Below are 13,945 nucleotides of genomic sequence, written 5' to 3'. Positions count from 1 at the left end.
TATAAAACAACTCAAGAAATGTGCATCAGATACTATTACTAGGTAATATTATCTAGGTACTTCAAAGAGGATCGAAAGCAGATGATATAGGGGAGAGATCTGTCCCAGGAAAGCCCCATGGGGTCTCACTGGGTTAAAAAAAAAAAATCTGCTTTCTCACAAACTCTTCTAGTATATCAGGAAAAAGGAGATAGTCTGGCCCCTGACTCAGTCACATTAGTGACATAGTGGATTACTGACTTCATAGAAAGAAGTCTTATCAGTAAAAGTAATATTTTTAAAGGAATATTTTATTCAGGAAGAATGGATATTAAGTACAGAAATATAATTATACCTCTGTAGATGAGTTCATCTGTGTCAGGACACTTTGAAAACTACAGAGTGCTATACAATGAAAGTATTCATCGTGCCTACATTGTTAGCCACACATTGGACTAGGTGTTGAGGTGAACGAGGCCAGCGCTGCCTTCAGGGAGTTCATTGGGGTGGTGGATGATTGAGCAGAAGAGACAAACGATACAGCATGATGAAAGCCTCTGTACAGAAATACACAAGGCACTCAAGAGCAGGAACACATATGAAGGATACCTAACCAGGTTTAGGAGCCAGGAAGCTTCTTTGGAGAAGATACCTAAAGGACAAATAGGAGTTATCCAAGTAAAGGAGGGGTAAGTCATGCTAGGAAGAGGGAATGACTCATACATACAAAGGCCCAGAAAGAAGCAAGAACTAGGGGCAATCAAGTATTGCCAGCTGCTAGTATGGCTAGTTTGCAGAACTAAAGGGAAGCAGTGAGAGAGATGAGCATGAAGAGTAAAACAGGGGCCCTGAAAGTCTAGAGAAGCCACATATTATGGACTGAATATTCATACCCCCAAAATTCATATGTTGAAGCCCTAACACCCAATGTGATAGAATTTGGAGTTTGGGCCTTTGGAAGGTAATTAGGTTCAGATGAGGTCATGAGGATGGGGCCCCCAAGATGGGATTAGGGTCCTTATACAAAGAGGAAGAGAGATCAGAGTTCGCTCTCTCTCTGCCACATGAGGACATGGTAAGCCGACTGTCTGCAAGTCAGGAAAAGGACCCCCCCCCACCAGGGAGCCTAAAGGATGGGCACCTTGATCTCAGACTTCCCAGCTTCCAGACCGATGAGAAATAAACTCCTATTGTTGAAGCCACTAGGTCTGTGGTATTTTGTTATGATAGCCTGAGCTAAGACACCACATTAAGAAGTCTGGAGTATTTTGAGGGTAGTGTGAAACCACTAAAGTGTTTTAAGTAGGAATGACAGACTGCAGTGCAGAAAATGAATTAGCAGAGTGGACTCTGGTCATAAGAAGATGAAACTGTTGTAACCGAAGCAAGAGTAGTAGAAGTGGTAATTAAGTGAACAGAATAGTAATAAAATCAATAAAAGATTCCATTTGGAAGGGGTAGTGAGATCCTGCTTTCCATGCTTTTGGATATAAATCCAGAAGTGGAATTTCTGGATCAATTGCTAAAGCATTCTACTTTTCGATTTTTGAGGGACTTCTGTACTGCTTTCCATGGGAATTGTACCATTCTACATTCCCACCAACAGTACACAGTGTTCCAATTTGTCCCATTCTCACCAACACTTCCCATTTTAAAAAATAATAACCATCCTAATGAGTGTGAAGTGGTATCTCATTGTGGTTTTGATTTGCATTTCCCTGTGATTAGTGATATTGAGCATCTTTTCATGTGCTTATTTGCTATCTGTATATCTTCTTTGGAGAAATGTCGATTCAAGTTTTTTGCTCACCTTTGAACTGGATTTTTGTGGGTTTTGAGTTTTAGTTCTCTACATATTCTGGACATTAACCTTTCCTGAGATATGTGATTTGCAGATATTTCCTATCATTCTGTAGGTTGTCTTTTTACTCTGTGATTGTATCCTTTGATGGACAGAAGTTTTTAATTTTCATGAGCTCCAATTTGTCTATGTTTTCTTTTATTTCCTGCACCTTTGGTATCGTATTTAAGAAATTATTGACAAATGTAATGTGAAGCTTTTATCCTGTGTTTTCTTCTAAGAGTTGTTGTTGTTGTTGTTGTTTTAAAAAGCAAGAGAGTCCAGAAAAACATCTACTTCTGCTTTATTAACTATGCCAAAGCCTTTGACTGTGTGGATCACAATACACTGTGGAAAATTCTTAAAGAGATGGGAATACCAGACCACCTGACCTGCCTCTTGAGAAACCTGAGGAAGCAACAGTTAGAACTGGACATGGAACAACAGACTGGTTCCAGATAGGGAAAGGAGTATGTCAAGGCTGCATATTGTCACCCTGCTTATTTAACTTTTATGCAGAGAACATCATGAGAAACGCTGGGCTGGATGAAGCACAAGCTGAAATCAAGATTGCCAGGAGAAATATCAATAACCTCAGATACGCAGATGACACCATCCTTATGGCAGAAAGCAAAGAACTAAAGAGCCTCTTAATGGAAGTGAAAGCTGCTACTGCTGCTGCTGAGTCGCATCAGTCGTGTCTGACTCTGTGCGACCCCATAGACAGCAGCCCACCAGGCTCCCCCGTCCCTGGGATTCTCCAGGCAAGAATACTGGAGTGGGTTGCCATTTCCTTCTCCAATGCATGAAAGTGAAAAGTGAAAGAGGAGAGTGAAAAAGTAGGCTTAAAGCTCAACATTCAGAAAACTAAGATCATGGCATCTGGTTCCATCATTTCATGGCAAATAGATGGGGAAACAATGGAAACAGTAAGAGACTTTATTTTGGGGGGGCCCCAAAATCACTGCAGATGGTGACTGCAGCCATGAAATTAAAAGACACTTGCTCCTTGGAAGAAAAATTATGACCAACCTAGACAGTATATTAAAAAGTAGAGACATTACTTTGCCAACAAAGGTCTGTCTAGTCAAAGCTTTGGTTTTTCCAGTAGTCATGTATGGATATGAGAGTTGGACTATAAAGAAAACTGAGCACCAAAGAATTGATGCTTTTGAACTGTGGTGTTGGAAAAGACTCTTGATAGTCCCTTGGACAACAAGGAGATCAAACCAGTCCAGTCCATCCTAAAGGAAATCAGCCCTGAATATTCACTGGGAGGACTGATGCTGAAGCTGAAACTCCAATACTTTGGCCACCTGATGGGAAGAACTGACTCACTGGAAAAGACCCTGATGCTGGGAAAGACTGAAGGCAGGAGGAGAAGGGGACGACAGAGGGTGAGATGGACATACTCAACGGACATGAGTCTGAGTAAGCTCTGGGAGTTGGTAATGGACAGGGAGGCCTGGCATACTGTAGTCCATGGGGTTGCAAAGAGTTGGACACAATGCAGCAAGTGAACTGAACTGAACTGAACTAACAGGCAAAACAAATATTTGGTGTTAGAAATTATTATAGTAGTTACTCTTTGGGTAAATAGTGACAGAAAAAACATAAGAGTTTGTTTCTGGGCTATTAATAATGTTTCTGTTTAAAGTATTTTAATTTTGTTGAAGTATAATTGACATATTATATAATTAGATAATGCTACTTATTATTAAATATATATAATGTTAATTATATATTAAATAATGTTAATAATGCTTCTTGGTGTGTGCAAATTATATAGAGACATTTGCTTTCTGAAAATGTATCCAGCTGTACACTTATGACTGTGCACTGTTTAATACATATGTTAAACTTCTATTAAAAAAATTACTTAAAAGTGCACTTAACTTGAGATCCCTGGTGATCTCTAAGATGTATGTGTGTGTGTGTGTGTGTGTGTCTGTGTGTGTATCTGTGTGTGTGTAGGGATGATGAGAGGTGCTAGCCAGGTAAAGATCTGAGGCAAAGTGTTCCAGGAGAAGGGAACAAGCAGTCCACAGGTCCTACAGGAAGAAGCTTGGCATGTTCAAACAGAAAAAAAGACCTGTGTGGCTGGCATACAGTGAATGAAGAGATGAATGTGAGCTCATTCATTTATTCATTCATCAGATATGTAAGAGTTGTGCCAGAAGCTAAGCCAGAGGACAGCCAATTGTTCAGAAAGTTTGGCAGAGAAAAAAAGGAGAAAAAATAGCCACTGTAAAGGGGTAGGAAAGTCTTAAGAATATCTTTTACACACAAACACACACAGTAGAAGAAAGGAAAGACTGAAGATAGGGGGAAAAGCCCTAGAAAACAAAGAAGCATAGAATAATGGGTACAGGTGGGAGGGATCACTCTGGAAAGGATATGGTAAACCTAAAAATAAAATAGAGTCACATAGGCAAGGATTTTGAAATGGAGAGAAGCAAAATGAAAGCATTCTCCATGCTTTCATTGAAATTTGAGGAATAGTCACATGTGAGAGTAGTGAACCTGCAGAATTATTTACAAGAATGATGATTTTAAAAACTCTTTTTTCCTTCAAGTATAATTTAATGAAGAAACTGAGATCTTGGATGCATCCCTAACACTGTCCCCTGCCATCCTGAACTGTCCAGAGTCCTCACCGTGTGGCAGCCCAGGGAACTCTAAACTGTAAGGCACCAGGCCTCCAGCAGGCTCCCCACCAGCTGTCCCAGGGCCTTCCTAGACAGGAAGTTGTACATCAAGCACAGCCACTCACAGAGCCAGCTGCCCGCCAACACGTGATAGGGTCTTGGAACTTCACAGAGGAAATATGCAAAGCTGATTGTCCTCTGCATACCCACAGTCAGTTATGATACAGAAATATAACTTTAACATGTCAATAAAGATGAATGCAAATGCTTTGAGGAACTATTTAACAGTCAAGATGATTTCAGGCTGTACATTTTACCATTTATTGAGTATTAGGGTAAAGGGCCTGAGGTTAACACCATTATTATAGTATACTGAGATTATAAAGGACATTATGAGCAATGTGAAAAGTTATGCTTTAGGAGTTCCCTGGTGGCCTAGTGGCTAGAATTCCGGGTGTTCACTGCTGAGGCCCAGGTTCAATCTCTGGTCACAGAACTGAGATCCCACAAGTCAAGTCGTGTGACCCCCAAAAAACAGTTATGCTTCATTGCCCATTTTAACTAGGACTGACAGTTTGTTTTCTTTGCACAAAAAGATAGTAGTTCATTGGTATTCTGAATCAATGTAGATCATTACTTCGTTTTGAAATCAGAGGAATAGTCACATCTTCTAACAATAAAGTCAGTGTGTTCATGAGTGCTCAGCCGCTTCAGTCCTGTCCAGCTCTTTGCAACCCTATGGACTGTAGCCCGCCAGGTTCCTCTGTCCATAGAATTCTCCAGGCAAGAATACTGGAGTGGGTTGCCATGCCCTCTTCCAAAGGATCTTCCCAACCGAGGGATGAACCTGTGTCTCCTGCATTGCAGGCTGATTCTTTACTGCTGAGACACTGGGGAAGTCCAATAAAACCAGTGGAAACTGCCAAAAAGTCATCGTGGAGTGGTATAAGCCAGTCAGATCTCAAGAATGACATAAAGATATGCATTTTGCCTGAGACATACACTCAACTCTCTGAAGCACTATATTACAATATGCCACATAGTTTATATAACAAGGAATGTATTTTAATGTGTTAATATCTTTTATTAATATTTTATTCTCTTGATGGTTTTATAATGAATTGAGTTCAAGATGACTAGGTGATAACTTTGAAACTCTATATTTCTTTCAATAAATGAGCATATGAATGTTGCAGAGCTTGCATATATCCTTGAGATAGACATATCCCTGGCTAAGAATGTTTTCATATTGTTGCTTGGACTTTGCCCATAAAAAAAGACACAAGTAATAAATGTGCATCAATTATATTCATCATGGTGCAATGTTCTATCTGCAAAAAGATTTAAAAGTACTTTCTATCTTCAAAAGATACTCCTTTTATAAGATGACACAGAAAGCAAGAATCCTCAAAAAGAAGTTTCATCAGCTCTGATGCTGATAAAAACAGTCAAGATCCAGCTGACACAGCCAATATAAGCAACTTGGTTGGATCTGTATACAGGACTCACAAAGCATATTACTGCTTTCATATTTGACTCAACACTTTTCCTTTGTAATGATGAGACATCTTATACCAAAAGTTGACAGACTTTCACATAAGTCTCTGGACAGCTTCCTTCAGTTCAGTTCAGTTCAGGCGCTCAGTCATGTCCAACTCTTTGTGACCCCATGAATCGCAGCACGCCAGGCCTCCCTGTCCATCACCAAGTCCTGGAGTTCACTCAAACTCATGTCCATTGAGTCAGTGATACCATCCAGCCATCTCACCCTGTGTCGTCCCCTTCTCCTCCTGCCTTCAGTCTTTCCCAGCATCAGGGTCTTTTCCAATGAGTCAGTTCTTCCCATCAGGTGGCCAAAGTATTGGAGTTTCAGCTTCAGCATCAGTCCTTCCAATGAACACCCAGGACTGGTCTCCTTTAGGATGGACTGGTTTGATCTCCTTGTTGTCCAAGGGACTATCAAGAGTCTTCTCCAACATCACAGTTCAAAAGCATCAATTCTTCGGTGCTCAGCTTTCTTCACAGTCCAACTCTCACATCCATACATGAACACTGGAAAAACCATAGCCTTGACTAGATGGACCTTTGTTGGCAAAGTAATGTCTCTGCTTTTGAATATGCTGTCTATATTGGTCATAACTTTTCTTCCAAGGAGTAAGCGTCTTTTAATTTCATGACTGCAATCACCATCTGCAGTGATTTTGGAGCCCAGAAAAATAAAGTCTGACACTGTTTCCACTGTTTCCCCATATATTTCCCATGAAATGATGGGACCAGATGCCATGATCTTCGTTTTCTGAATGTTGAGCTTTAAGCCAACTTTTTCACTCTCCTCTTTCACTTTCAGCAAGAGGCTTTTTAGTTCCTCTTCACTTTCTGCCATAAGGGTGGTGTCATCTGCATATCTGAGGTTATTGATATTTCTCCCGGCAATCTTGATTCCAGCTTGTGCTACTTTCAGCCCAGCGTTTCTCATGATGTACTCTGCATGTAAGTTAAATAAGCAGGGTGACAATATACAGCCTTGACGTACAAGACTAAAAAATACTGGACTTCAAAATACTGATGATGAAGAAGTGCAAACTTGAAGAGATATATTAATCAAGCAGTCACTCTAGGTAACACCATACTGTCTCTGCATCATAAAAAACAGTATAGTCACACAACTACATAGGAAAATCAATTATGGTTTTCTTCTGAATTTCTTAAAAAGTATGAAAGCCTTCTTGATTTGGACCCTGTAACTTGCATCAGAGTTCTTTCAATGAAATTTTATTAATTTATTTGCTTTTGGCTGCACTGGGTCTCTGCTGCTGGCTTCTCATTGCAGTGACTTCTCTTGTTGCAGAGCATGGCCTCTAGGTGTGTGGGCTTCAGCAGTTGTAGCACAGGGGCTTAGTTGCTCCACAGCATGTGGGATCTTCCCAGACCAGGGATTGAACCTATGTCCCCTGCATTCTTAACCATTGGACCACCTGGGAAATCCATGCAGCAGAGCTCCAAATGAAATCACACAATGCTTGTTTCTAGGTTCTTCTCACTAATCAATACAGACCATCAGCAACAGTACTCCTCCGAATACTAGACCAGTTATCCAGAAGCCACTGCTCAGAAGTCAGATCCCCATTTCTTTCACTTTGGTCAAAAGTAAAAGACTTCAAAAACTATCAGATATATTTGAGCTAATACTGAGCATTAATGATATTTTGGAGTCATAATCCTGAAGTAATTCCTACTTCACATTAGCTCAGATGTTAAATGATAGGATGAGAAAAACGTTTTCCATTTGATTAAAACAGAACTACAAAGGAAATTTGCTTGCATCAATTGGACGTTCATCAAACACTACAAATATTGAGGAAGAAAGTGGGCTTGCAAGGATTTCTATGAATATGTCACTACATCTAAGCTTCTAGTCAACATGTAAACAGGAAACATGGAGATGCTTCTGATGAGAAAGGAGAACCTGATCTAATTTATTTAACTTCTGGCTCAGAGCAAATGAAGAATCCTGTGAAACGGTCGTTGAGGAAGCCACAACAGATACAACAACAAAACACGACTCTGATGTTGCCACAACAGAAATGACTGGTTTCCTCTTGAGCTGCGCTTTGAAATTCCACTATCTGGCTCTGCATTAAATAAGTTTGCAGAAAAACTGCTACATACAACCAATGCAGAAAAGAAAGCTTTTAAAGACCCTGACATTCCAGCAAAAAATTCTCTCTACTTGTCCTTAACTTTGCTCATTCATTCTAGGAAGGTGTTTCAACACTGGATATTCACACGGAAGTCAGCTTTCTCAAGACTGCTTTACCATCTTATGCTGATATGGGAGTTTCACTTCTTGGAAAGATTGTAATATTAGAAATGCCATCTTAGAATAGTTTAGAGGGTCATCTCCCTCATGTCTCACTGCTAGTCTTCATTGGCTGTAATTTAGTTACCCCATTTGTTTGTTGCACTTGGTGTCTTCTTTTTTTTTTTCTTAGAGTGCCAGTTACAAAAACCATTCTGCTGGTGCAGTATAACTTACCATTAAATGATGCCAAAATTGTGTTGTATTGCAGTTTGGCAAACATTTAATTTGCCAGGAGTCTTGTTCATTACAGCAACAAAGCTCCTTTTTTTTTTTTTTTGTTTAAATTGATCCCTAGGTTGTTGGTTTCTTTTTAACACAGAACTTTTTAGCAATCAGCACTGTATTTTTATTTTCAGGTAAACCTACTTTTTTTCCCCCTCAGCACGCAGCACAAAGGATCTTTGTTCCCAGATCAGGGAGGGGACCCAAGTCCCCTGCAATGAAAGCACAGTCTTAACCACTAGACCACCAGGGAAGTCCCTACATTTCTTTAGGATAAACCTTGTAGGCTTTATGATAACTGTAAACATTTATAAGCAGTCACTGAATATTATAGTGGAGATTTTATATAACTCTAAGAAAACTTGTTTACTTTTATATTTTATTATCTACACTTCTGGGAATAATGGAAAGGGATTTGACTCTTCCTATGAACAGACTTTTTGGTATTTAGACTATAAAGAGTATAAAACAATAAACACCCATTACTGCCAGAAGATTTGATGACACATTAAGAATTCCTATGGAGGGAATTCCCTGGTGTTCCAGTGGTTAGACTCTGAGCTTTCACTGCTCCCTGGTCAGGGAATTAATATCCCACAAGCCATGCAGCTGTGCATTGAGGCAAAAAAAAAAAAAAAGAATTCCCTTGGATACCTAATAAATTATGTATATTAGCTGAACTTTGTTGAAGGTATGCAAATCAGTATAAATTAACTTTGTTTGAAATATTGAAGGTATGCAAATCAGTAAAATTATATATAATTTGACCTTGCTGTATAAGGCCTTAATTCAAACTATAAAAGTTCAGACATTTCACGAGAAGTTTTGGAAAACATTCTCTTTTTTTTAATGCATTTAAAGAATCTGCCTGCCAAGCAGGAGACATGGGTTTGATCCCTGGGTTAGGAAGACTCCCTGGAGAAGGAAACAGCAACCCAGTTCAGTATTCTTGCCTGGGAAATCCCACAGACAGAGGATCCTAGTGGGCTATAGCCCACAGGCTCGCAAGACTCAGACACAACTGACCAACTTACCAACTAAACAACATCCTTGAAAGGATGTTAACATGGTTTGATTTGCATTTGGTTTTGTTTCTCTCTCTTCCTCTTTTTTTGGGGGGGTAGCAGCAGCAGCATTATTGAAATGTAATTCACATATCACACAATTAATCCATTTAAAGAGTAAAATTCAATGCTTTTTAGTAAGTCAGAGATGTAAAACTATCACTACAATCAGTTTTACAACTTTTTCATCACCCCAAAACAACCACATCCCCTTAACATGTTAGCTGTCATGCCCAAATCCTCCCATCCCCCCAGCTCTACTTTCTGCTTTCTCTATAGATTTGCCTATATAAATGGGAACATACATTATGTGGTCTTTTGTGACTGTTTTTTTTACTTAGTATGTTTTCAAGACTTATCCATATCATAGCAGGTATCAGTACTTCACCCATTTTTATTGCTAGAGAGTATCCCATTGTTTGGGTAACGACATTTTATTTATCTACTCAACAATTGGTGGACATTTGGTTTATTTTCTATTTTTGGCAAACATCCTAGTTTTAAATAAAATTTATATGTAGACTTTTTCACATTGTGTTTTTCTTTTCATAGGCTGTCTAAGGAAAAATAGAACTTTTTCATTTTGGTAGCAGTGGTTGCTCCATGATATCATCTTGATTTAAGAAGTTTTCTTTAGTTTCTATACCAACTAACATAAAGTTGAATTTGATGTTTGCAAACCAAGGACTATGATTTGAGGTTAAAATCACACATTAGAAGCACTGAGGCTATCTATGTCTTCAGGTCAAAATACTCTAGTGATAAATCCACTATGAAGACATTATTTTAGGCAATCTAGATATTAAACTGGGGTTTCCCGAGTGGTTCCGTGGTTAAAAATCTGCCTACCAATGCAAGGAGTTCAGTTCAGTCGCTCAGTTGTGTCTGACTCTGCGACCCCATGGACTACAGCACACCAGGCCACCCTGTCCATTACCAACTCCCAGAGCTTACTCAAATTTATGTCCATTGAGTTGGTGATACTATCCAACCATCTTACCTGTCGTCCCCTTCTCCTCTTGCCTTCAATCTTTCCCAGCATCAGGGTCTTTTCAAAAGAGTCAGTTCTTCGCATCAGGTGGCCAAAGTATTGGAGTTTCAGCTTTAGCATCAGTCCTTCCAATGAATATACAGGACTGATTTCCTTTAGGATGGACTGGTTTGATCTTGCAGTCCAAGGGACTCTCAAGGGTTTTCTCCAACACCACAGAATTCTTTGGCACTCAGCTTTCTTTATAGTCCAACTCTCACAACCATACATGATTACTGGAAAAACCAAAGCTTTGACTAGACAGACCTTTGTTGACAAAGTAATGTCTCTGCTTTTTAATATGCTATCTAGGTTGGTCATAGCTTTTCTTCCAAAGAGCAAATATCTTTTAATTTCATGGCTACAGTCACCATCTGCAGTGATTTGGGGGCCCAAAAAATAAAATCTCTCACTGTTTCCATTGTTTCCTCATATATTTGCCATGAAGTGATGGGACCAGATGCCATGATCTTCGTTTTCTGAATGTTGAGCTTTAAGCCTACTTTTTCACTCTCCTCTTTCCCTTTCATCAAGAGGCTCTTTATTCTTCCTCACTTTCTGCCATAAGGATGGTGTCATCTGCATATCTGAGATTATTGATATTTCTCCTGGCAATCTTGATTCCCACTTGTGCTTCATCCAACCCAGCGTTTCACATGATGTACTTTGCATATAAGTTAAATAAGCAGGGTGACAATATACAGCCTTGACATACTCCTTTTCCTATTTGGAACCAGTCTGTTGTTCTATGTCCAGTTCTAACTGTTGCGTCTTGGACCTGCATACAGATATGTGAAGAGGCAGGTCAGGTGGTCTGGTATTCCCATCTCTTTCAGAATTTTCCACAGTTTGTTGTGATCCACACAAAGGCTTTGGCATAGTCAATAAAGCAGAAATAGATGTTTTTCTGGAACTCTATTGCTTTTTTGATGATCCAGCGGATGTTGGCAATTTGATCTCTGGTTCCTCTGTCTTTTCTAAATCCAGCTTGAACATCAGGAAGTTCACGGTTCACGTATTGCTGAAGCCTGGCTTGGAGAATTTTGAGCATTACTTTGCTCCCGTGTGAGATGCGTGCAATTGTGGGATAGTTTGAGCATTCTTTGGCATTGCCTTTCTTTGGGATTGGAATGAAAACTGACCTTTTCCCGTCCTGTGGCCACTGCTGAGTTTTCCAAGTTTGCTGGGATATTGAGTGCAGCATTTTCACAGCATCATCTTTCAGAATTTGAAATAGCTCAACCGGAATTCTATCACCTCCACTAGCTTTGTTCGTAGTGATGCTTCCTAAGACCCACTTGACCTCCCATTCCAGGATATCTGGCTCTAAGTTGGTGATCATGCCATTGTGATTATCTGGGTCATGAAGATCTTTTTTGTACAGTTCTTCTGTGTATTCTTGCCACCTTTTCTTAATATCTTCTGCTTCTGTTAGGTCCATACAATTTCTGTCGTTTATTGTGCCCATCTTGCTGACAATGTGTTCAATCCCTGGTCTAGGAGGATCCCACATACTGTGGGACCACTAAGTCACTGCACGACAACTACTGAGCCTGTGTGCTGCAACTACTGAAACCCAAAAGTTCTAGAACCTGTACCCTGCAACAAGAGAAGTCACTGCAATGAGAATCCCCTGCATTGCAGCTACAGAGTAACCCCCGCTCACCACAACTAAAGAAAGCCTACACAGCAACAAGGACCCAACACAACCAAATAAATAAATTAGTTTCTAAAATAATCAAAAAAATTATTTTAAAAAATGACAATTTTTTGAAAGGACATTAAAAAAATGTATGGATCAATTTCATCTCAAATGTTTTTAAAGAAATTCAGTTTTTATATCATTTTTTAAAGTATGATCATCAAATTTCCTTGATTTCTTTTTAAAAAATGCAATCAGATAATTTTGTATTTGCTTTGGGAGGGGAGTTAATATGGCTAACAATATTCTTGGCAAAAAAATACCAGAGACATTTGAGATCTTTTTTTCTCATGTTGGTTTTTATTACCTAATGTTTTCAGCTTTCTCTGTCATTTTTGCTTTTTTCTCATTTTCAGTGTTTCAATTTGTTTTTAAAACTTTAAATTTCGAAAACTACAAGTACAGTGGATTGCTTTCCAGCATGATATTAACATTATAAACTGTGTCAAATTGATTACCGGCATATATAACATGCGGCTTTCCAGGTGATGCTAGCGGTAAAGAATCAGCCTACCAATGCAGGAGATGCAAAAGAAATGAGGGTTCGATCCCTTGGTTGGGAAGATTCCCCTGGAAAAGGAAATGGCAACCCACTCCAGTATGCTCACCTGGGAAATTCTATGGACAGAGGAACCTGGTGGGCTACAGTCCTAGGGTTGCAAACAGTCAGACACACATGTACAACATGTTTACAAATAAATTGGGATTTTTTTTTTCAATAAACTAGATGCACAACAGGTTTGTAAAATGCATTTATCTGTACTCATTGTACATCCTAAAAGATGATGCTGTGAAAGTGCTGCATTCAATATGCCAGCAAATTTGGAAAACTCAGCAGTGGCCACAGGACTGGAAAAGGTCAGTCTTTATTTCAATTCCAAAGAAAGGCAATGCCAAAGAATGCTCAAACTATCCCACAATTGCACTCATCTCACACGGGAGCAAAGTAATGCTCAAAATTCTCCAAGCCAGGCTTTGACAGTACATGAACCGTGAACTTAAAGATGTTCAAACTGGTTTTAGAAAAGGCAGAGGAACCAGAGATCAAATTGCTGACATCCGTTGGAGTATCAAAATAGCAAGAGAGTTCCAGACAAACATCATTTTTGCTTTATTGACTATGCCAAAGCCTTTGACTGTGTGGATCACCACAGACTGAAGAGATGGGAATACCAGACCACCTGACCTGCCTCTTGAGAAATGTGTATGAGGTCAAAAAGCAACAGTTAGAACTGGAAAAGGAACACAGACTGGTTCCAAATAGGGAAAGGAGTACGTCAAGGCTGTATACTGTCACCCTGCGTATTTAACTTATATGCAGAGTACATCATGAGAAACGCTGGGCTGAATGAAGCACAAGCTGGAATCAAGATTGCAAGGAGAAATATCAATAACCTCAAATATGCAGATGACACCACCCTTATGGCAGAAAGCCTCTTGATGAAAGTGAAAGAGGAGAGTGAAAAAGTTGGCTTAAAGCTCAACATTCAGAAAATGAATATCATGGCATCCAGTCCCATCACTTCATGGCAAATAGATGGGGAAACAGTGGTAACAGTGAGAGATTTTATTTTGGGGGGTCCCAAAATCACTGCAGA

The sequence above is a fragment of the Oryx dammah genome, unplaced genomic scaffold (genome assembly GCF_014754425.2).
Source record: "Oryx dammah isolate SB20612 unplaced genomic scaffold, SCBI_Odam_1.1 HiC_scaffold_17, whole genome shotgun sequence".
In the NCBI taxonomy this organism is placed as follows: Eukaryota; Metazoa; Chordata; class Mammalia; order Artiodactyla; family Bovidae; genus Oryx; species Oryx dammah.
The sequence above is the reverse complement of the archived record's forward strand: the minus strand, read 5'-3'. Positions refer to the sequence as shown.